Source organism: Oryzias latipes, chromosome 2, assembly GCF_002234675.1.
Source record: "Oryzias latipes chromosome 2, ASM223467v1".
Lineage (NCBI taxonomy): Eukaryota > Metazoa > Chordata > Actinopteri > Beloniformes > Adrianichthyidae > Oryzias > Oryzias latipes.
In genome coordinates, this window is record NC_019860.2 from 7,906,200 (window position 1) to 7,932,129 (window position 25,930).

The window sequence follows — 25,930 nt, forward strand, 5'->3', positions numbered from 1 at the left end:
TACGTAACAAAAATGTGGTTGTAAAGATGGTAACATCAGTAACCTGTCCAAACAATGCACTGAAATACACCAGTCTCAATGGATTGTAAGGTATCATTAACAAAGTGGTCATTTATACTAGGACTGATGCTATGGAAGCTGGTCTCAGAGTATTTGCTCAGCATGTTACTAAGTATTGGTTTAACTGTGACTTTAAACTCAGACACAGAATGGTCAGATAAGGTTCTTCCAAGATGCTTTTTATTCACTGGGGCAGTAGCGTGTTATAAGGTTATTAAAAAGTGATCTGAAATGATGGGGTTATGAGGAAGGACAATCAGCTGGCTAGTATTTATACCATAAGTTAAAACAAGGTCTAGGGTGTGCTTGTGACAGTGAGAGGGTTCATTTACATTTTGTGTGAAACCAACATAATCTAATAAAGCTGCAAAAGCATGTCCTAGACAGTCACTAGGGTCTTCAAAATGAATATTAAAATCCCCTATAGTTATAATTTGGCCAGAATCTAAAACAGTATCAAAAGGATGTCAGAAGACTCAGTTAAAAATGTTGACTACGGGCCGGGGGGGTGGTGGTAATAAATAATTATGAACAAAACTGCTTTTTGAGTCTTACTGTTTAAGTACTTACTTACTGTTTATTTATAGACAATATGTTTTCAAAGGAGTTACAAACAAGTATTTCTTTAGTGCTAAGAAGTAAGCTAGACTGTGATATTACTGCCAAACCACCTCCTTTCCCTAAAATCCTGGATTACTGATAGTTATTATATCTCAATAACTTTATTCAGCCTAACATAGTGATCCTGTTGGAGCCAAGTTTCTGTTATGGCTAGTAGACTACATTTTTTATCATTAATCTACTCATTGACTAAGAGGGACTTGGAGGAAATGGATCTAATTTTTAATAAACCACATTAAATTATAACATAATTCTGCTTGTTGTTATTGAGAGTACTAGTGTCTGTCACTTTAAGGTTTCTGTGACTCACTCCTTTCACTTGCCTTTAAGCTAAAGCTAGGAACTGCTTAACTTTCCCTGCATTGGGATTGCACCAGCACTAAAGGAAGCTCAGAGGAGAGTTTTACACTGCTGCTCTGTGCCCGGGTCTTGTCTCCGGATTGTCAGGTTGCATGACAAAGGCAAGCAGAAATGTTCCTAGAAAGAAGAGTGGCTCGATCCAGGATGGATGCCTTGCCATCTCTCCGCATGAGACCGGTCTTTCCCCAAAACGTGCTTCAATTGGCCACACAGCCAACGCCGTTTTCTGGACACAGTCTAAAATATTAACAGGCTGAAAGTTCATATTGTGCCTCAATAATAAATTATCCAACGTACGATGTAAAATTAAGTAAAATAGTCCCACTGTTATTGTTCTTCAAAGTGAGGATGGTAGTCAATATTGTCTGCATTTTGGTCCTTGGCTACACTGTTTATCTAATTTGTTATCTTAAAGTGTATGTAATTATTTCAAAGACATGTTAGTATTTATTGATCATTTCATTATAGTGTTGCAAACGATGTTAAATTAATATGTTATGTTTTAAATTGTTCTAAAATAAAAGGTTTTCATGTTCAAAATGTATTTGTCTTCTCCCTTCTTGTTTTTACACAGAAGACTTTCGATAAGAATACAGACAACAATACTGGATTGAAAAGCAGAATCGATTAGAGTACTATTGATATAATCTAAAAAATACCTATCTCAGCCAAATGGTTACTTGATCTAACAAAGCATAGACTGCTGTCACTACTTTTAGTTTAAATAATAGTGAAATGTTCACCGATCATATTAGAGATGATAAAAAACTACAAAAAAATAAAACTACCCCAGAAAGAATATATCTAAACAATCACACTTTAGAAAACTTAATTTCTACATATTCAAAACCTACTTGTGCATTCCTCTAATAAAGATACTTAAAGGCTTTTCCCTTGTGTCAGTTTTTATGCGTGTTTGTAGACAAGACCTGTGAGCAAACTTGTATCACATTCTTTACAAAAAAACAGGCTTTTCTCCTGTATTAGTTCTCATGTGTCTTTTCAGACTACAGACATCACTAAAACTTTTATCACATTTTAAACAAGAAAATGACTTTTCTCCTGTGTGGGTTCTCATGTGTGTTTTGAAACTAGATATTTGATTAAAACCTTTATCACATTCTTTACAAAAAAAAAGGCTTCTTTCCTGTGTGAGTTCTCATGTGTGTTTTGAAACTAGATATTTGATTAAAACCTTTATCACATTCTTTACAAAAAAAAAGGCTTCTTTCCTGTGTGAGTTCTCATGTGTGTTTTGAAACTAGATATTTGATTAAAACCTTTATCACATTCTTTACAAAAAAAAAGGCTTCTTTCCTGTGTGAGTTCTCATGTGTGTTTTGATACTAGATACACGACTAAATCTTTTGTCGCATTCTTTACAAGAAAATGGCTTCTCTCCTGTGTGAGTTCTCATGTGTGTTTTGAGACTAGATCTGTGACTAAAACGTGTATCACATTCTTTACAAGAAAATGGCTTTTCTCCTGTGTGAGTTCTCATGTGTCTTTTGAGACTAGATATATCAGTAAAACCTTTTTCACACTCTTTACAAGAAAAAGGCTTTTCTCCTGTGTGAGTTCTCATGTGTGTTTTGAGACTAGACACACGACTAAAACTTTTATCACATTCTTTACAAGAAAAAGGCTTCTCTCCTGTGTGAGTTCTCATGTGTGTTTTGAGACTAGATACATCACTAAATCCTTTTTCACATTCTTTACAAGAAAATGGCTTTTCTCCTGTATGACTTCTGATGTGTGTTTTGAGACTAGATACATCACTAAAACGTTTTTCACATTCTTTACAAGAAAATGGCTTTTCTCCCGTGTGAGTTCTTATGTGTCTTTTGAGACTAGATATATCACTAAAACTTTTATCACATTCTTTACAAGAAAAAGGCTTTTCTCCTGTGTGCATTCTCATGTGACTTGTGAGATGAGATATACGACTAAAACGTTTTTCACATTCTTTACAAGAAAATGGCTTTTCACCCGTGTGAGTTCTCATGTGTGTTTTGATACTAGATATACAAGTAAAGCTTTTATCACATTCTTTACAAGTAATAGGCTTCTCACCTGTATGAGTTCTCATGTGTGTTTTGAGACTAGATACATAACTAAAACGTTTTTCACATTCTTTACAAGAAAAAGGCTTTTCTCCCGTGTGAGTTCTTATGTGTCTTTTGAGATTAGATCTGTGACTAAAACTTTTGTCACATTCTTTACAAGAAAATCGCTTATCCTCTGCATGAATTCTTGTGTGAATTCTGAACAGAGAAATGTTACAAAAGCTTTTACCACATTCTTTACAGATATAACATCTTTCATCAGACTCAGTTCCTATGTAGTCAGACGGGTTCCTACTAATTGATCCTAAGCTTTCACCAGACTTGAAAGGGGAATGTTTCTTTTCTTTTGGAGATTGTTTACATTTTTTACCCAAACTTCCATTCTTGGGATTGTTTTTAACATTAGAGTCACACTGACTTGCTGACATGTGAGAACTGTCCACATGTTGGACATGACTTCTGTCTATTCTCTTCCTCTGATCTCTGTTCTGTGGGTCTGAATCTTCATCTGTAGTTGATGTTGATTCTTCATGGTGGCTTCCCTCTTCATCCTGTCTATCAGTTACATTAAAACTCTGCTGTTTGTTTAGATCTGCTTCACTGTTCTCATTTTTCTCATAAGTAGGAAACTCTATCAAAGTATCAGTCTCCTGCTTGAGATCAAGCTGATCTTTATCCTGACTGATGAAGAGCTCTTCTGGCTCCACTTTAATCGGCGATGGTTCTGGTACATTCAGCTCCTCTTCAATTTGTGGAGGTTCTTTATCCTCCTGCTCCTCTTTATAATGTGGAGGTTCTGGATCCTTCCTTTCCACTCTGAAGTTCCTTTGTTTGTTGCAGAGATCCTCCTCTTCAGTTACCCAATGCTGAGGGAGAACTGTGGGAACACAAGAAGACGCCCTTTTATATTTTTTGAGGACTTTGTGTATTGTTAAGCACCAATAAAAAAACGAATAGTCTCTGTCAGAACATGTACAATTAAAAAAAAACAAGTACAAAAAAAAAGAATTCCATAGTTTATACACCAAATAAAAAAAATTCACTTTTAAAAAGATTATCCACCAGCTGTGGCTGCTTATCTACAACACAACTTTCAAAACATTTGAGGACCCCCTGAAGTGCTTTAAAAAAAGAAGAAAAGTCTCTTCCATTTTCTTTAGGAAACAGGACAAACCTCTTATGACCCCCCATACCTCCTCCCCAGTGAGGAGAGCTGTGTCAGTCAATAACTTGTAGTCTATCCCAGCTGAAGATGATACAAATTATTTTCTTATTGATTTCTTTAATACTTTCTAAAAGAAAGCCGAATTTCTGACCAATCCCGCCCGCTCCCGCAACGTATGCATTACACTCCCGCCCGCACCCGCAAAACTCAGAGAATTTATTACCGCACAGTAATAGAGATGTTTTGATTTTGTATCGTCTCCCGTCCCGCAGGAAAAAAACACGTATTTGTATTGATATTATTTAAGAGATTCATGTCCCTCCTCCACCCTCATCTTTTCATGCATTCCTCTTTTGTGTAATGTGCAACTTCATTATTAAATATATTTTCACAAATCCTGTTCGGTTAAAAGTGTGCGTGTGTGTGTGCGTGCACAGACAGACGGCCTGAGGCGCGCTGAACCAGCTGGTAAAGATTCAGGTCAAACTCATTTGAATTTATGGAGGGAAAAAAATTAATGGTTCAACAGAGCTGAAAATCCATGAATAAATTTTTTCCTGACGGAAAAATACATTATTTTTTAGTTTCAGCCTTTTCCCATTTTTGCGCCTCAGTGGGGCATCGGCATGCAGATCTGAACACCATGCGTGACTCACGATGAACCTCGTTTGAGGTTCTTTTCTGCTTCATCCATTGACATCATGTCCCTGCCAGGCAACCTGCTCCGTCTTATCCGCGCAGTGTTGCCAGATAGAGTCACAGCTCTTTCATCCGTGTGCTGCGCTGGAGCGCCCCAACTATTGTGTCAACCTGCTATGACCGTATTTTGCACTCTCAGCTGCAGAGGATGTGAACAGGTGAACAGGTAGAGAAGAAAAGCAGGTAAAGAGGCGGGGGATGGCTTTGGCTTCAAACTGTCAGAGAGATGAAAACACGGGCGTCAGATTCAGACGCAGCTTTCACTGCAGGAGTTGAAGAGAGACTTTCTCTGGGACGATCACATGATCTCAAACAGGGAAACATGATTACCAAGTAGAACTCTTCAAAATAATAAACCTGATCTCTCCACATTCGTCGTGTCTACCATGCATTGAGGCACACATCGCTCCATGTAGCGATCAGACCATAACCTCTAGCTAGTAGCTCCACCTCACGCGACCGCGGTATCAGGCTTTAAAGAACACAATTTCTAAGAGGCGGGCGGGGCCTTGCACACCCCCAGCAACAGGTTAGATGACAGTGGCCATAAGGCGTCTCTACCTGGTGCCTTCAGGGAGCTTCAGTACATAAGAATCAAACAGCCGCACAGCCTAAAGTAGTCCGCTAATATATATTCATGAGATATTCATGGCAACACTGATTCCTCAGGTTTTTTTTTGCTGCCTGCTCCCGCCCGCAGTACAATTCAAACCGCCAAATCCCGCGAGATTTGGGTTGGGTCCCGCAGGACCCGGCGGATCAGCAAGCTAATTCTCAAGTGCAATATCACAGGGCTGTGCAATGTATAATGTATATAATATACTGTGCAATTTGTAACACACTTTCTGTGCAATACTCAACAGGAACCACACCGTATCATGTTGATATTATATTATTTATTTGTGTCTCAATGTAAACGGCTGGCCCGGTACCAGACAACGTAATTTCGTTTTATCATGTGATAAAATGACAATAAAGATTCCCGATTCCTGAAAGGGGGAACTAGGAAATTGCATTTCCGTTATATTGGTCCATTCGTCAAGCTGGACCTTCCGACCAGCTTGCGGATCCACCCAGTCTTTTAGGTGTGCAAGCTGATGCCTGTGAAAGTCAGCCCCTCCACACCATTGCCCAAACGCGCCGCAGCAGTACCTGAACCGAGGATGAGGGGGGCAGAGAGAGAGAGCGCGCCAGGTCCAACAATAACAAACTAAATCAACATAAAAGTGTATCATTAAACCCCCAATTGGCATTTACTGCTTTTAAAAAGTTATTAATTAATGTTGATGTAACTTGTTTTAGTACCGGAATTAACAAAAATCTACTTTCACCCCAGACTATTACATAGTAAAAACTGCAGATAATTATTCATGTCGGTAAGTTTGGTGACTGCAGTGTTAGTATCTTCAGAACTATTGAACATTTTGATCAGATGTGATTCATATCTCCATGATAAATTCTTAAAAATTATTGATGATTTTTTTTAAAGTTGTTGTTGTTGCATAAATATGATGATGAGTAGTAATGACTGGCTAATGTCAATTGAACCTTTTTTGTTTGTTTGTTTGTTTTTTAGAGTACATGGTATACTTTTTTTAATCTCTTAGGACCTGGCATAAACATGCATGGACATCACATTTTGGGTTTGATTACCATAGTAGTTATTTCTAATTAACTGGGGTTCTGTCTAAAAGAAATAAAAAATTATCTGGTCTTAAAGGGTAATTCCCTTCTCCAGCAGCTGCAGTGTCTCACTGCTGTCTGTCTGTCGGCAGCACAGAGAGTGCCGTTTTCTATTATAAGGATACAAACATTTTTTTTTTCTGTTAACATGATTTTGTATGTTGTTGTTAGCATTAAGACAACCCAATAGAGAAACCCGCTGTCAGTTTAAAACATTTTTAAAAGAGCTATTGATCCCAGAAGTCTGAATCTGTGAATATCTCGCTAGCTTAGCTAAGCCAGACTGTTTTTGAGCTCCTCCTGATCAAACTAGCGCAGCAATAAAGTGAGGCCCCTGTAATCCCACAAAAAATTCAGTTCATAAAAAAAAAGTTTGAAAATATCTGTAGATATTTTTTACAGAGGATAAATGGTCAACAAAAGAAAGTAGTTTATTTATAAAAGTATTTTTTTTATTATTAAAATTCAATAGAAAACTAAAGTATTTTTTTCATGGAATGGCTTTTAGTATAGACTTATATTAGTACTGGACAAGCGGTGTGTGAGTCGCCCATGGAAAATTCCTCGTGAAATCAGACCAAATCTGACGCCGTTTTTTTGGAATTACGGCCACCGCCATTTTGAACCAGGCAACAGTGATGAGTGAGAGTCGGTCTTAGTCATGTTTTTAGGGCAACTACAGTTGCCAATCAGGATGAGCTTGTTCATAGTCCACACCCCTTCTACTGAAAGTGGCTCAGGGGAATCTGTCAATTAAACGTTCGAATTGGGGCCAGCGGGCACCACACACTTCTACTGAAGCATTTGATTGGTCATTTTATAAGTTAAATAACTGTCAATACAGAAAACTTATTGTGAAAAAAAACCTGCGTATAGTAAACTAGTTTCTCAGTTTACTCCAGAGAACATGTTGTGTTGAAATAGTACTCAACTTTCTTTGTTTAAAAAACAAAAGAACAGCATTTGAGGTGTCATACGTACAGCAATAGGATTGATTTGTAAGAACAAAATGCCATCAATATTTCTAAGAACTTCACAACCATTAACATGAAAAAATAAATTATTGTGGTTTATTCATCTTTTGTTCCATTATCCGACAGGGCCTGACTAATTAAAAGACCACTGGGAACACTTTTACAACAGATTTCAAGATGATCGCAGTGAGACTTTAAACCTTGAAACATACGAGTTGACCTCAGTGAATGTGCAGTCATGATGCTGTAGCATTTGAATTTTGAAGTATAACGATTAATCAATAACTGGTGAATCGATTTCTATTCCTATGAACCAACCAGATCAACCTGTCTGAGGCTAGTTGTAATTGAACTGAATCTACCCATACCATACAAAATCCTTTCTGAGTAAGATAAATTGATAATCGATGTTGGAAAATACAAACATGATTAAGGCATGGTAGGTGCATTTTATTATAACGTAAAAATGACCTAGTGCATCACAGCAGAAAACACACATGTGATGCAACAATAACTGATCAATCCATCGTTCCAGTCCAATGTGCGGAAACACTCTGAATTTTGTGTACAGTACAGTATACAGTGTGGTAGAATGTTCAAATAATGTTCCTTTTTTGTTCTTTTGATGTGGAAATACAACAGTGGGCAGAGCTTTTTGAAACTAAAAGGTGAATGGATTTGCCATTAATTTTTGTTACTTGTTTGTTTGTACACGTATTTAATTTATCTTGTAAGAAATACAAGGAATCTGGAAAAATTCAGCTGCACTGTTTAGTACCAGGTATTTCTCAGAGTCACACTGATGGAATTTTTGGATAAAGATGTTCTGGATCCATTTTAGGTCGGTGAATCTGATTGTTCAGAATGAAACAATATTGACTATAAATCATATCAGCAACCACAAATCATATTAATCGAGTCATTAAAACAAACGGTTATATGTATGCTATGTAGCATACATTGCATGCAAGCTTTTTTTTAGTTTCATTATCATCATTTTCATATTTTTATTCTCTTTTTTGACTTTACTGGCAACCAGCATCACAACCTTTAAGTGTTATAATTAGGGGTGTGTATTGGCAAGAGTCTGGCGATACGATACGTATCCCGATACGCGCCCTGCGATACGATACGTATCCCGATATTTTACCGAAACATGTTTTCTTTCTGTTTTTTTAATATGACTTAACCTGAATTTGAATGTCTTCCACTGTAATAAAATGTTCAAATTCGGTTTAAGGATCACAATGTTAAGCACTGCATTTGTATCTCATATAACAAGTTGTGTTTACCAAAGCAAATTCATAGTGCTTTTATTTTGGTAAGTTAAAATATAGAAAGGGAAGAGTCAACATTGTCTGATTTAAAAAATATATATCTTTTTTTTAAGTGTAAGAAAAAACAAAGAATGAATGAGCCTTAACCAATAAGTTTCTATTGGGGAAATAGAATGCTGTTTATTTTCAGCATTAATGTAGCTTCTCTAGTGCTTTTAAATAGTTCAAGAGCCTGAATGGTGCTTTAAAAATAAAGGGTGGGGAGGACACACTGATTCTTTCCAGAAACAATAAATTGTGATGATGAGGCAGCATGACAGAACGAAGGAAAGTTGCTTTATGTGACAAAAAAAAGGGTCTTTATTTACATTTCTGCTCTTACACCTTTGCAGCCACGCTTCTGAAAAACACGGAAGTAAACTGGTAAAGCTGATCACCACAATGTCAGCCTTTTTCAGAGCATTGTACACATCCCTCTGATCCATCAGGTCCCTAAACTAGAATCCATTGCTTTGAGGTTCGGCAGAACTTTAGCCCGCTTTGCTAGCATGTTAGCAGATGCTAAGCGCATTAGCCTATTAGCTGCTGCCGTGCTTCATTGTCTATCTTAATTATCTGAGCCGCTAAAAAGCACAGCAATCCACCTTTTCATATCTTACTGGCAGCAACATGGCTCAAACTTTCTGTTTGGTATCCATTCCAAGTAAAAACTAAATAGTTCATGTCTCATAACAACAGAACAAGCTGCCTCTGGCGGCAGTCTTCCTGTTGTTTTGTGCAGAGTAGAGCTGCTCAAAGAGGCTCCGTGTGCTCTGCTGCCAACTAGCGGTCGGAGGGTGAAGTGGAAAGCAAGAGTCAGAAGCTGAAGGACGCTCAGAAATAATTGAATAAATATCGATCTGGCAGCATTTTGAATCGATACAAGTATTGCCAAATGACGTATTGCGATATATTGTCGAATCGATTTTTTCTTACACCCCTAGTTATATTGGTGAGTGAACTAAAATTAATTCTATGGTTTCATTTTCTACAGTGGGCTATCATTTAAATCGCCCGTTCCTGAAGGCCGACATGGAAAGTAATGTACGTTGTGTGAAACTCTAAGTTTTATTGAAAAGAAGTGGAAGTATTTATATAGGTGGGCGGGGTCACAGTAACAGCAACAGCATTGGAAGAATGTTGTCGGCTGCAATGACCAACGATGTACAACGATGTACAACTTGATGGACTGCATGTTTGGAGAGCTTGAAACTCAAGATAGAACTGTTGATGAAGTGAACATTCTGATAGTGTGGAGATGAAGATCAGAGTCACACTCACCTTCTGACATGTGAGAGCTGTCCAAACTTTGGACATGACTTCTGTCTCTTCTCGTCCTCTGATCTCTGTTCTGTGGGTCTGTCTCTTCATCTGTAGTTGATGTAGATTCTTTCTGTTGGTTTCCTTCTTCATTTAGACTATTAGTTACATTAAAGCTCTGTTGACTGTTTAGATCTGCTTCACTGTTCTCATCTTCCTCAAAAGTAGGAATCTTTATTAAGGTATCAGTCTCCTGCTTCAGATCAAGCTGATCTTCATCCTGACTGATGAAGAGTTCCTCTGGTTCCTCCTTAACCTGTGGAGGTTCTGGATCCTGCAGTTCCTCTTTAATCTGTGGAGGTTCTGGTTCCTGCAGTTCCTCTTTAATCTGTGGAGGTTCTGGTTCTTCCTGTTCCACTCTGAAGGTCCTCTGCTGATTGCACAGATCCTCCTCTTCAGTCACCCAATGCTGGGGGACGACTGCAGGGACACAAACACAACAAGGAGCCTTTTATACGTTTTCAGGACTTTTGGGTTTTGTCAAGTACCAATAAACTCAGTGATCATTGGACTGTTCAAACCTGGATTGAATTATGATTTAGATATTAAATGCATTAATACATTAAATACATTAGATACATTAAACACAGTTTCTGATTTGTGAAACCTCTCTCTGATTTGTGAAAATTTGAAATAGGATGATTTTTTTCGCATGTTTCGCTCTGAGCCCACCTTAGACCGGGTCCTGTTCAAAAACCGCTGGACCTGGACTGCTCAAACCTGGATTAAATTATAATTTAGATACTAAAGAGATGAGAAGTGAACTTGAAACTTTGTTCTTCCAATTTTTTCTTCTGGTTCTAGAGAAGGAAAGTGCTGAGTCCACTGGTGACAGAAACAAACACACAGTAGTGTCTAGGGGTGTAACAATACACGTAGTCGAACCGAAACGTTTCGGTACAGCAGTTTTGGTTCGGTTTACTGCTGTACCGTTTCTGTATGTTTTTGTTTTTTCCCCCTGCATTTGCATTGTAACAACCCAGGTGCTTTGTCACTCATATCGGGGAAACTAGAACTAGCTGCATTGGCTGTCCTTGCCTCATACTCCACACGACTTCATACAGTTTCAAAGAGAGAGGTAGACTGACGAGTAGATTGCTCATTCTCCTTTCCGGGATCATAGCTCGTTTCTTGTGGACTGTTACATCCCTCTTCTGAGAGGAGGGAGAAATGTGTGACATAAAGAAAATTATGAAAACCGGGCGGGGTTAAAGTTGGCCACGCAGCCGTTTATTCGGTGACAAATATAACACTCATAGGGGACTAAAAGAGAAATAATCAACTCAACACCAAAGGTGCAACAAATAATGGGATAACTTAAATTCTCAGGCTTTATAGCAAGGCACTGAATTACTCAAAATGCAAACAAAAAGACTACAAGAGTAAATGTAACAAAAAGACAAAACCAGAATCAAAGCTAAGGGGGAAACCAGAGGCTTTCTCGAGCTAAGGCCAGGCAGACAGCAGGGGCAGGCTGAAGAACGAATTCCCACTCAGGAATGCAGCCGCCACTGGAGCAGAGGATCCTGGGAGCTTTTAAGCTTCCCTCCAAGCCAGGCGAATTGTAGCAGCCTTAATCAGCTCTGCATAGGAGCAGAGTCAGCAGCTCTGCAGGAGCTGGACTTCTACAGGAGCTGAGAACACATATTCATACACACACGGACACACAAGACAAGCAGACAACTACCAGGGGTCGTAACACCCCTCCCCTTAAGCTGCAAACCTTTAAATATGAAGATTTGCAAGCAAACCAACCAAAATGAAATTAAGTGTGTGATGCACAACTTACTCTGAGGGAGAACTTGAATCCAATCTGGACATGTCATCACCTAATCGGTTCTCCTCTGCAGCTAAACCGAGCACCGGAGGCGCAGGTTAGGAGGTCCGGGCTGGAACTCATGCCTAACGGCTGAGGGGAGCGTTGTGGGGTGTGAATGCTGTCTAATTTACCCGGTCTCAAAACTAGTGCCCCTTCCACTGGGTCACATGCAGAACATCCAACAAAACAAGCCGTGCGTAAAAGCGGATCAGCTCTCCGTGTGGCACGTCGCTGTGCGCATACGGGGAGCGCGGACTTCCTAGAGCGCTCCAAATCAGACGTGTGACCTTTTCTCATGGTCACCTGTCTTTGAGAAAAACTGTCAGATTTACACGACGTCGTGACACGGTTAGTTCCTGAAAGAAAATGCATAGATAAACCGTCAGACAAGTCATCTCGCGGCTGCGCGCACGTAATGGCGCAGGCTGGGTATGGCCTGTGCATGGCTGTTCGGCGCTGACTTTTCGGTGCTAAGGTGGTTATCGGGGGTACCTCGAGATGTGGCACAATCTTTTCGCCAGCCACATCATTTCCCAGCAAAACTGTAACACCTTTTATGGGCAGTTCCGGACAAACTGCCATGGGAAAAATACCTGAAATTAATTCAGATTTTAGATGCACGAGATGAACGGGGAGAGGAGAATACTCCATGCCAATCCCACGAAGAAGGCAGGTATACCCACAGGAGGATAAATCTGAAAATGATAATGCATTAGCCAAAATTACGGTCTGGGAACCACCTGTGTCCCTCAAAATGCGCACTGAGCGCTCATCCGTGCGTTTGCCGCTCAGCGAGATAAGACCTTCAAAGACAAAAGGTTTAAAGCAGGAGGCTGAGTGTTTCTTCCTTTTACCGGACTTTAAGATGATTCCAACCCCTTTTGGACTAGAAGGACTCCGTTGGGCATTTTCAGATCTCGTTTGGAGGAGAACGCAGTCAGCGATGACATGTCCAGTTTTGTGACAATAAAAACACTCGCGTGTTTCTCTGGATGCAGAAAAAATTACTTGCAAAATTAATTTATTGGTTTAACATAACAATAAATAAATATGACCTATGTAGGTGATCTACTTGATAAAATAGGAAAAACTATTACCGTAATTTCTGGACTATAGAGCACACCCGATTACAAGCCACACCCACCCATTTTCACGTGTTTAACTTCTTTAGTACATACACAAGCCGCGTCACAGTACAAGCCGCATGCATTACGCAACATGGTCAGCCTGACAAATCACGTCCTGACTCCCAGACTAAGTGCATTTCATTAGCACACTGTGGGAGGAGTCAGCCTTGCCTCGGGCTCATGTATTTAAATATACCCACATCTGCCAAACAGCATGCACCTCTATTCTGTTCACAAGTTCCTCAGTTATGGTGTTTTTATTTTATTTTTTTTAGCTTTTTTAACTTATTGACAATCTAGGTATCATACATAAAATTACAAACAGTAACCATGTAATCAACATTACATCCCTCAGTTGTGATGAGGAAATTTACATCCGCGATCCCCCATTTCCCATGAGTCTTAGGGGCTAAAGGCGGGTCTAACCCAGCTCGCCACACTGTTGTACGTGTTTAAAAATGAGCAAGGAACAGCAGTGGATGGAGGGGCGAACGGAAGAACAGCTCTCCTTCCGCTTGTGTCGCGGCAGCATTATGGGAGTAACAGAGCTGGTTAAAAAAACACACCAGTAAAATAAAGCAGCGGCGACTGAAAAGTATCGCGCGCCTCAGCGCGGCGCGTGCGTCAGAAATTTCCTTCCACAACAAAGACTGTTGCTCCGCGCTCGCCCCGCGCGCTCCTTGTCTCCCCTTCCTATCTTCTCCGACACCCCTGGCCAGGGCGGCTCCAGGGAGTAGCACTTCGTCCCCATTGCGCCTGTGGACGGAGCGAATCGTATCTGTGCAGAGCAATCGGACTTAATACTGAACGTTTTGTGTATGAGGGGCGGATGCGTTGTTACATGTGGGAGCCATCAGACTGCCATCGGCCCCCACAGCTCTATAACAGCAGCAGGAGAACATGTCTCCAGCTCACACGGAGGCTGTGAGCTTTTCAATGCAAAATTCCGCTCAGTCCTTAGAAACAGTAAAAACGACCACGTCAATTTGTGTTTCCAGTCGTGTCCCGACAAAATAAAGGCTGATGTTATTCCCACATATTTACGTGCAGCCAAGCTGCAGATTGCAGCTTTTCCGTCGCGCAGCAGAGCGGCTTTTCCAAACCCGTTGGTGATGGTGGATTTTTTCACGCTGCTCTTAACGATTGCTTTTAACTTGAAAGCTACATCATATTGTAGTGGCGGTCACGTGCACGTTGGGTCTAATGGCACCAAAGGATTCTGGGATGCGGCCGGGCATGCGTGTTTCTTTTTGTTGAACCATGACTGAAGTGTCTTAGACCTGAAGTGAGGTCCATGCTGTTAGGCTGCTAAGAGGTGTGTTGAAAAATAAATGACTTGTTGCTTGGAGTTGGATAGAGAATTTGAACCATGCACTAAGTCCAAAAGTACGTACATGGCGGCCGCCAATTAAATCCATAAATTAGCTGCGTCACTGAATAAGCCGCAGGGCTGTAAGCGCAGGAAAAAAGTAGCGGCTTACAGTCCGGAAATTACGGTAGCTGCCAGGAACCAAAAACTTTGGATAATTAACACCAGCCTGAAAAATTAACTTGCACATTTATTTTCTTGTAGACCCGATTGTAACAATCGGGTAATGCCCTTTAAGAGCATTAACAGATCTGTGGCATTCACTATCTTTGTGCAACAATGTCAACACACAGCATTCCACGTATCCAACTGTCTTTCCCCGTCATGCATGCTGAACAAAGCCAAAGTGTTCCCACACAGGAGAGCGTACGGAGATGGGGTGGGGGGGGTCATCACTTCTGCATTAGCCATGCTGATACTGTTGACATGCGCACTGTCACCTCCATCACCTAATAGCTGTTGAACCTGAACTGCAATGACGTTTTTGACGGTGGAAGGTGGACAACACTGTCCTTCTGCATCGCCTCAAAAACACTGTAGGACTGTGAGCAGAGGTGCTGCAGTGGTTCCGATCATATCTGACTGACAGAACTGAATATGTGCTCATGGGAGGATGCAAGTCCAGACCGCTCCCTGTGACATGCGGAGTCCCGCAGGGGTCAGTTCTCGACCGTATTCTCTTCATAATTTACATGCTTCCCCTTGGACATCTCATCAGTAAACATGGGTTGTCCTTCCATTGTTATGCTGATGACACACAGATCTACATAAAAACTGCTCCAAACTCCACTGCAGCTCCATCCCATCTCACTGCATGCCTTGAGGAGATAAAGGCATGGATGAACAGCAATTTCCTACAGCTAAACAACAGCAAAACCGAGGCACTCCTTGTTGGCACCCCCCAGCAGATTAACTCCTCTTCAATATCCCAGTTCACTTGCGATAGTCAGATCATCACTGTTTCCTCCTCAGTCACCAACCTAGGAGTACAGTTTGACGCTCAGTTAAACTTTAACAACCACATAAAGGATCTATACAAGACCTCATTCCACCACCTACAAAACATCTCCAAACTCTGGCCACTTCTATCACTTCCCGACGCAGAAACACCTGTCCATGCCTTTATGGCTGGACTACTGCAACTCCCTTTTTTCTGGCATTCCCAACAAAAATATAAAAAAACTTCAGTACATCCAAAACAGCGCAGCCAGAATCCTAAAAGGAGTCAGGAAATATGAAGACATCACCCCCATCCTGAAATCGCTGCACTGTCTTCCTGTTTCATCCCGGATTGAATACAAACTTTTCATTATCACCTACAAATGCATGGCCGGTCAGGCACCACCATACCTCCACGAACTCCTCATTCCCCAGAAACATAAGCGTACCCTCCGTTCATCAGGCAGCTTCCTTCTTCATGCCCCCCCCACCAGGCTCTACACGATGGGAGACAGAGCATTCTGTTCTGCTGCACCGAGGCTTTTGAACTCCCTTCCTATCAATCTCAGAACATCACAGACCCTGGACTCTTAAAGAAATTTCTATTTAAAAAAGCCTATGATTGCTGATAGTTTTATTTTTTGCATGTTAAGTGCTACTTTTATCATTTCAAATTAGTTTTGTATTAAGATGTGCACACTTTCTTTTTAATTGAGTTTTATTCATATATTTTAGAAAATTGAGGTTTCATTTAATGAAAAGTGCATTATGGATTAAATTTATTATTATTATTATTATTATTATTATTATTATTATTATTATCTTCCTTCAGGGTTCACTTCGACGTTCGGACCCTTAGAGCCTCCAGAGCGGGTTAATAATAGAACCAGACTCCGTTCTTTTGAAGGAAACCTTTTTTATTGCTGTTCTCCATAACTGAGCTACACAAACTGAACGCACCCTCACACACACTGTTGCGCTGCGTGCTCCCACTCTCTGCCCCCCCCCCCCCCTCCATCTACAGGTGCGCAAGTGCAAAGACCATTGAGAGTCTGGGCGGATTACCGCGAGTAACATTAGTTCCGCCTCGGTGCAAAGTTAATACATGGGGGGGGGGCAAACAAACAAAAAAAAAACCGAAATGGTACAAGAGTAAACCAAACAGAAAGTGCCGTACCGATACAGCTCGGTCCACCTACGTGTACTATTACTGCGTTATTACTGGGATTGCTTCAATGTCAGATGTATAAATTGTTTAAACCATTTTTTTAAGTGAAATGCAATTTATTTGAGATCCATTGGCCTCTGGGAATGAATGTGTAAGAATAAGTGATTAGGCTACCATGTTGGTTGAGGCTTTTTTTCCCCAACTGACTGAAAAAAGCAAAAACAAAGCTGTTATGCTTTTAGGCCCACTTGGGATCAGACGGATTGAATGTGGCATACCGAACCAAATTGAGTTTGACACCCATGTTTTACCAAATCATTATACCCGTAATAGTTTCTGATAAGGCCAAGTCGATGAATACTCATGTGATCCTGTCACATTACTGGCAACTGCACTTAGCTGGAAAAACTGTCCACTGATTTCCCATCATGCCTTTGTTTACACTAACACTAGCTAACAACCTCAAGCTAACATTAGCAGTGAAAATAGAATACCAGCAATATCAGCGCTATCCAGCTGCACAGTTTGGATCCAGATAGCAGCTCAGATGATGAAAACAAAGACGTTCATCATGAATCTTTGTCTGCAGGTGGATGCAGTGAACAAACCTGCAATGTGTAGCTGAAGCTGCGGGTTCCAGCTGCTATCCAGCAGTCTGCGCTGACGACAGAGCTCCTGCTCGTTCTGGACGATGGTTCCTTCAGCAGCAGAAAGTTGTTCTCTGACAGAACCTTCCTGAGGTTCTGAAGACATGGTTCCTGCTCCGATCTTCAGCTCCAACTCCCACAAACACCGCCTTCCTCTTCACTGCAGCTCCGATCAATCATCTGCTAGTCTCACAATCACAGCAATCCACGTTGTCTTTCCGTTCAACACTTCTTCACTCATTTACGACACTTTGGAAAATGCTGAGAGTTCCAACACGAACCACGTATCGCCCTTCCTGTCCAAAAACCTCACGAACGTCCCCACAAAACACACAAGCTAACGCCGCTAGCCTGCTAAGAAGCTAACACCGCTAGCGCCTCGTGCTGTTTACTTCCGGGTCACGCGCAGGAGCTTTATTTAAAAAAGAAAAACGTATAAACTGTTTAACGGGACCCCAGTGTGGTTCGGGATACTCCCAATGTTTTTTAAAACAGATTCAACTCAGGGGATGAAAAAGAAAAGAAATTCACAAATTTATAAAGTATATGACTGAGATGTAACATAATAACAGAAAAGTGTCTTTCTTTGGAATGCAAACATTTTTCAGCAACAGTCGGCAAAGTTTTTTAAGCTTTTTCTTGTTTCTGTGTCTTCTTCAAAGACCTGTTCAATAAAAAGTGTTTGGAAAAGATTTTTAAAAATCACTGATTATTTCAGGTTGAGACAAAATAAACACTAAACTTAATCATTTTATTTCATTTATGTTTATTTTTTGGGTATTCAGTTTAAATAAAAACTAAATATCACATCTGGTTTATTTAAAGAGATGAATTTTTAGCCGTTTTTCTTTGTTCCCCTTTTGCTTTTTCTAGGTCTGAGAGTATTAACGGCTAACAGACTGAAATATGTCTTCTTTTTCTTCTTGCAGGTTGTTGTTGGTGTTCATCTCTTGGCTCCTCCCATCAGTCACAACAGGCAATCAGGTTTCGCTGATCTACTGATCAGTGGTTTGGCATCTGTTCCAATACATTTTTTAGTAGTTTGGGGTAAAGACTGAAGATAGACAGAAAGATAAACTTTCTGTCTGGTTAGTCTTTCCAAGAAAACCTGGAAGTTTCTGACTTCATGATCAAATGTTTGTCAAAAACTTATTTAGGGAGTCTGGAGAATAAAGTTGATTTTCTGCTGCTCTAGTCTGGACATTAAAACAAAAAATTTAATTTTCATTAGAAACATTTTGTTACAGAAATATTATTTTACTTTTTTGAATAAATTGTGGTTTAGAATCAGAGACATAAAGGTTTTTCATTTTCAGTCAACAATCTTTAGATGTTTTTCATGTTCAAAGTCACAAGTGAGGTCTTTCTTTTTCATGTAGCTGCTATATTTTTTACATTTAAACTGTGTTAAACACCAAATGTCCTCATTGTGCTGCAGATCCCATGTTTGCCACTAGAGGGCAGCACAGCAGCTTCAGAGTTTATCCAAATTCAAGGGCTGCATCCGATTCTTTACTTACAGAAATGTATTCCATATAAATTAAAACATCTTTCTAAAATCTTTAAACTGCAGCTAAAAGTCTTTAAAAATCCAAATATAAAAAGAAGAAACATGAAATTAAAAAAAAACAATCAAATTGTCTTAAACAAAACTATTTTTAAATTAAAGCACAGACTGTGTTAAACAGCAACAAATCAACAATAAAGAACATAAAGCCTGTAAAAAAAAGAACAGTCAAAAGAAAAAAAACATAAACCCACACTTTAACAGTAAATACATGAATTCTCAATAAACAGCAAGAAAGCAGCCATGTAGGCATTGAAAACAGACATCAAGCCAGAATCCAAGCAACACCTTCATCCTGATGAAGCTCCGCCCTCTGACCTTTATCCGCTGCACAGCTGCAGTCATCTCCAGTCTCCACCCCCCGTCTGCAGCAGCATCTGCTGCCTTCATCCTCTCTCTGTGAGTCTCTGCAGAGTTTTTCTGCAGCAGCATCAGAGTCAGAGAGCCAAAGGAAGTGGTCTGAGAAGGAAGCAGCTCTGAAGCTCTGCAGCAGGGGGGTATTCCAGAAAGCAGGTTATGCTAGCTCTCACGGTAAGTTTGAGGCTAAGGAAGTTGATAACCTCAGCTTTCGGTTCCAGAAATGGAGGTGTGTTTCAGGGTAGGTCAAGTTGCCATGGCAACTCATGCTCTGAACATAACCTGGTCTGGAGCAGGTTTAGTTGAAGGTTAGTTTGTTTTCAGAGAGGTGAAGCAGCATGGCATGTCCATTTGAAGATGATTTAGTGGATGAAGAAGCTCAGATAATAGTTTTTCCCCCATGAGAGGGTGATAAGACCACATATGGATGGAAAAAAAAAATTTTTTTTACTTTGATCTAACTTAATTATTTGCTTCAGTTAAGATAATAAGAAATCTTTTTTTTTTTTTGTTAAGTCATCTTAAAAAAAACACGTAGTTTTCAGACAGTTATTTTGCTTTCATTCAAATTAATTCAATTAAGTAGGTGTAACTTTGGTGCTGCTGTTAGATCGGCACCGCAAGGGATTGTGGGATATCATTCCCTTTGCCTGTCTGGACGGATTTGGGTTTAAGTGTGGGTTTTTGATCAAATGTGTTTAGTTGTTTAGCTGTTTTACTGTGTTTTACCGTGTTTTGCCGAGCTATTTTGTCCTACTTTGCTCAAGTCTCTGCACCATGAGTGAGAGTGAAGGAGAGGATGATGAGTTTATATAGCACCCCTACGGAGTAACAGTAATATTATCAATGTTGGAAAATTCCTAAATGAACGTACGCATGTAACATATATTATTTTGTTCTTTTTATTGTTATAAAAATGAGGATCTGCCGGCTCAAACATAGACTTTTGAGAGTTCAAGAATTTTAATTCATTACGATGGAAAAAAAATTACTTGAATTGGAGTAATATGACATGTAGTTAAATAAATATATAAATTTGAGTTGTATAAACAAATATTGAGTTTTATAGACGTAAAAAATGAGGTTGAATAAATTTAACTTAATTACTTGTTACCAATAGAAGTAATTCATTTAAGTTGGCAAAATTGGATAAGTTATATATATATGCGTCACATGAAAATAGAAATAAGGTCAGAAACTCGTGCGTTTACTTTGTCTGTTCTTCTACTACAAGCAGAAACTCTTTCTTTTGATGATGCAGCCATATTACTTTTTTGATGGACGTATAATCTTGATACGCCGTCATTAAAATCTCAGACTTCGTCTCACTGAAGTATAGCGCTTTCTTTTTTTTTCACCACGCGTTTCCATGGTGACTCCGAAAATCGGTGATCAATTGAGAATGTCTTTATGTACCTGCTGTGCACGAGCATTAACCCAGGGTTACCAAGTCGAGCGTAATTACGCCAACTCATATCCGGTCTTTTGGAACCGACATACCCAGAGTTAGCAATTTCAGGTGGATTTCAGCCAGAGTTCAGGCTTAAAGGCAGGCTAGTTTAAACATGCTTCCTGGAATACCCCCCAGGACTCATGAGGAGCACACTGCAGCGCCTCCACCTCCTCCACCGTCGTCTTTGAGCAGCAGCAGCTTCTCCCCTTCTTCAGCTGGATGATGTTGTTCTCCAATTGCAGCTGGACCTGGATGTTGTCACAGACCATGTGGCCTAATGGACAAGGCGTCTGACTTCAGCTCAGAAGACTGAGGGTTCAAGTCCCTTCATGGTTAGAGATTGAAGAAGAGCTTGGTTTTGATTCTTTCTTGTTTTTCTGTTCTCATTTATTCTCTTCTAGTTCTAGGTCTGGTTAAACTAGTGGAATCATCCAAAAGTATGAAAATATGAGAACAGTCCTCCAAGCAGGCGTCGTATTGAAAAGCTCACACATCTGTCATACACCTAAAAAAGGTCATAGTTCAAATCCAACTTAGCACTTCCAAGTTTATCTGTAATTTGATGGTCCAGAAAGCTGTTTTCTGATGAAGACCTAACATTTCCTCCTCACTCTGTTCATGTGAATTCACCCCAGAGAAAATCATTTATCTGTGAAACATCTGCTAAAAGTTTTCATCGAACTAATAATCTGAAAAGACAGATGAGAACTGCCAGCAGGAAACTTGTTCAGGGAACTAGAAAAATGTTTTTTTTGTGTGGGATAGAATCTTTACAAATCTCTAAAAACACCAGAAATCCCAACTTTTCCTCCACTTAGCCTGAGTTTGGGTTCCAGGAAGCGGTGTGCGTTCAAGCTCCGCCCCCAGCAGCATCTCATGAAGCCCCTCCTCCAACATGAGGCCTCTGAGGAATTTTGAATGAACCTTTACATTTCAACAGAAATTTAAAGCTAATAACAGGAAAAAAAACTCTCTTCATGTTTGAAAACAATCAAACATTCAAACAGGAAGAGAAAACAACGTTTTTTAGGAAATCAACAGATTTGATTGATTGTAAATCTTCTTCCTGTTGGAGTTTGATGAATGGAAGTAGAATCTGTGGAAAGTCAGTTGATGTTTTCCATTTCAGTAAATGAAGGTTTGATCTGCAGATTTCCTGATGGCTTTCTGACTGGGATCCAGACATGATCTAGACATGACTCATGAGGAACCAAACAGCACAGAAACTGCTCTGAATGTTCCCTCTTCTTCACTTTCTGTCTGACTGCATCCATGAAGGGACTTGAACCCTCAACCTTCTGATCCGTTTGGCCACATGGTCTGAAAGAAAATCTAGGTCCAGCTGCAGGTGGAGGACAGCATCATCCACCCGTCACAAAGAGAGGATGCAGACCTGAGCCTGGAGATGACTTTGTTTGTCAGAGCTTCAGGATGAAGCTCTGACAAACTGTTGAAGCTGCTAGAAAACACTGAATCTCTTCTTTCTGCAGCTCCTGCTGATCTGGAGGTGAATTTCATGGTTCAGTAGAAACATGTTGGTCTGAACTCTAACCTTCAGAGGAAACATTTGATCCAGTCAAAGCAGGAATTAGCCTGTAGAAGGAATCTCTAGTCAATCCTCTTGTTGGAGCCTGGTGAACATCCAGGAATGTAGAGGATTGGTGGTTAGAAAACTGCTCCTTCCTCTTTTTTCTGAAGCTGTTCTGGATCCAGAATGAGGAAGAGGCTGGACTCTGCTTCATCATCAGCTTTGAACACAGATGCTGTCATGGTCCTCTCTCATCTTCTGACTCTGAGCTTGTCTGTTTCCTGTTGAAGTGACTGAGGTTGGAGTTTCCAGATCCTGATGCTGCAGAGGAACAAAGTGGATCAATGGGTCTCATCCACAGTGGTCCTTGGAGCAGAACTCTCCAAGTCTGAGTGGAAATGTTCCTCCATCATCAGATTCAGTGAATGTCTGGTCTGAGCGGGATTGTGTCCAAACTCTCACAGAGCTTCTCCAGAATGAAAGCTGTCAGGCAGCAACAGCAGTGTGATCACAGAAAAATGTCCTCTGACACCAAAACCACAGAACATTTCATCAAATCATCTTTGTATTGGACCTGAAATTCTAGTTTTCATTTAGTAAAGTCTTTTTTTTCAGAGAACAAACCTGCCTGATTGGTGGTTTGTTAGTAAGTGGGAGGAGCTTAATCCAAGGCTGTTTCTCACCTTCTGCTTTTGCCTTTATGTGTTCAAAATTTAACAGCAACAATCAGAGTTGGTGACATTTTCGTGCACTTTCACCTCTTTCTTTGAGTTGACGTTTCTGAAGGTCAAAGGTCAGACAGAGCAGCTTTCAACTGTAGAAACTAAGAAGAGGAAGTTTTCAATGCTGAAGAACTCAACTAAACAGCATCAGGAACTGCAGCAGACCGACAGCTGATGGAACTGAAGCAGTTTCTAAATTCAAGTTCCAAACATTCTAAAGAATAAATCAGTACGGTGGCCGACACTACACTCACACTACATACACAAGAAACACTACACACGACATAACCACAGCAATAGCATTAACCTCAGCACAACGGAAATGAGGACTTTTTTTTTCCTATCGGAAAAAAAAAAGCAATTCAGTTTCAAACTATTCAGCGCTCCTGAGAGCTACGTGATATTTGGACAAGATTAGGATGTTTTCTTACAAGATAACGTAATTATTAGTTATTTCTTACAAATATACTGTGACGAATAGTTAGAAACTGCCTTTAACTTTTATTACACTAATGGTTTAAACTTAATTCACTGAGCATGTATTGTCATCTCAAAATTATATTACATTTGAAGAAAGCACAGCCAAACTATTGTTCTAACAGTTTCTTCTCATCCTCCCTTTTTCTGTGCATGTGTTTTCTGCTGAGCAGGCCTCAGAGTTATCTTCACTTTAGCCTTGGAGCTCCTCTCCAGCAGTAACCTGTGGGCGTGATTTTCACACGAGGTCCATCGGACGATCTTCTGAATATGCAAATGCAGGGTTTTTATACCAACCCCATCCCTGAGCTCGTTGGTTCGGACTTTGAATGCACCATGTTAATCTGTCTGTCCCCTTCGTGTTTGTGCGAAGTAAAACCTCCACAAAAGCTAAGTAACTGTCTCTGAGACGTTATTCATTATTTCTGTGTGCAAGAAACTGACGGGGTTACGAACTAATACAATACAGTCCTTTCTAGACAATCCAGTTTCTTCACCTATACATTTGTCTACAAATATAAATTTACCCAGCTCTCCACGTAGTGACATCTGCATCTAACGCTCTTTTTTTAAGTTATGACTTTTTAGTCTTAAATTTACGAGAAAAAATCTTGTAAATTTACACGTTTTTATCTCATAAATTTACGACTTAAAATCTCATAAATTTACGAGAAAAAGTCATAGATTAATGGCGACTCAAAATCAGATTATTTTCAGTGGAGTCGTCTTTCTTGGGTTCTGTGTCAGTAAATCGGAGTTTCATCTGAAAAAATAAGAAGCTAAGAAATACGTTTGGGTGTAGAGGACCTCTGCAGCCTTTATTTTCCTTTTCATTCACATAACTTGAAGTTCATTTGTCACCTTACGTCATGAACCTGTCATCCAATCACCAATGTGGAAGTAAACAGTGTTACATATGCTCCCTCCTCCAAATGAATCTCCTATTTAACATGAAAACAATAAAGATGAATGAAAATAGTCTGTTCTATTAGCATTAGAACGTTGACAATCCCAGAAAGTGCTGCTCCTCCTCAGACAGAAGCATCCCACAAATGTAGAGATCTTGTCTTTAATGGAGGAAGAAAGGATTCAAGTGTACAGCTGCAGGGATACCGACGGCTTCATCGGGCTGCAGAGATCCTGCAAACCACCCATCAATAAATTAAACATTAATAAATCGTAAATCAAACAAATGAGCTTCCAAACATTTGGAACGTTATTAATATATATTCAGCTCACCTGTTCAACTAAGTTTAGTGGGTCTGCTCTGCTGCTGCGCGGCGTTCACTTGCTGCTTCACTGTATGCTCACCTCCACTTTAATCTCGTAAAATTACGAGTTTTTTTCTCGTAAATGTACGATTTAAAATCTCGTAATTTTACTTTTTTTGGTGGCCCTAAAACTGAATTATTTTTTTTTTCGCCGATAGGAGAAAAAAAGTCCTCATTTCCGTTGTGCTGAGGTTTTTCCTGTAGGTGTCATGATCCGAAAACGAGACCGACCCAGATGCTGTAACCTGGAAGGAGGAGATAGGTAAGTGGTTAGGTGAGTAATAAGGATTTATTTCTGATCCGATGAGGTTCTTGGGATTTACCATGGCTGGAGGCTCTGACGGAGCTATGACCGAGTTGAGGGCAGAGGTCCAGATGTGGTAAGGGTTTCGTTGCGTGTCTGGAGATCTTGGCGAGCGGCGTGGCTGGAGTTCTTGAAGGAGTGATTTCCTGTGAGGATTCAGGAGGGTAGCTACTGCTCGAGGTAGCGTCTGACTCAGGTGACTCTTGTGGCATGAAGTTCCTGAGGCAACAACAAAACAAGGTTAGCGAGAGAACAAAGCAAGGGGGCAGACGTAAGTTTTTAGGATGACTAGGCACCATCAGAGTTATCGAACTGGCGAAGAATACTGGAGCTGGGTCTCCTTGAGAAGAGCAGAGTCTTGATGAAGAGAGTAGTCACAGCCGGTGGAGTCAGGAGCAGAGCAGAGCAGGGAGGGGGAGGAGAACTGACAGAGGCACCATGACAGTAGCTGTGGTTATGGGGATAATTTCGTTGTGCTTCGGGTAATTTCGTTGCGTTTTTTCTTTTGTATGTAGTGTGAGCCCTGTCGGCCACCATAAATCAGAGGTTGAAAGTGTTCCTCAGTACTCAAGTACTTTATTTCAGCAGCTCCTCTTTTCCTCTAAGGTGAAGCTTCATGTGGACGACTTCTTCTTTTCTCCTCTTTTCTGAAGCTTGGGTTCCATGCAGTCTGATCAGCTCTGATTTGGGGTTCAGTTGATGTTTGTGATCAGGAACTCTGGATTCTTCTCAGACGGAGACGTTCTACCTTTTTAGCAGAGAGCAGAATCTTTCTACCTCTAAAACAAAACTCAAAACCCATCTGTTCAAACTCTTCTGTCTGTGGTCGTTTCCACTTCCTTTTCCTCTGTAGCTTTGGTATTGTCATGTCTCTTTGAATCAGCATCAATAAACACGAAGGTGTAACCACAGAAATTT

At 40.3% G+C, this 25,930-nt stretch overlaps 1 protein-coding gene and 1 non-coding gene across 2 annotated transcripts in view; one reads left to right on the top strand and one right to left on the bottom strand.

Moving 5' to 3' along the window:
* LOC110014374 (gastrula zinc finger protein XlCGF57.1) overlaps positions 1–25,930 on the bottom strand; it is a 526,943-nt gene that overhangs the window by 409,651 nt on the left and 91,362 nt on the right. The window lies entirely within an intron of this gene.
* On the top strand, positions 20,974–21,046 carry trnastop-uca. The gene has a single exon. It is a non-coding gene; the product is annotated as a tRNA-Sec (tRNA).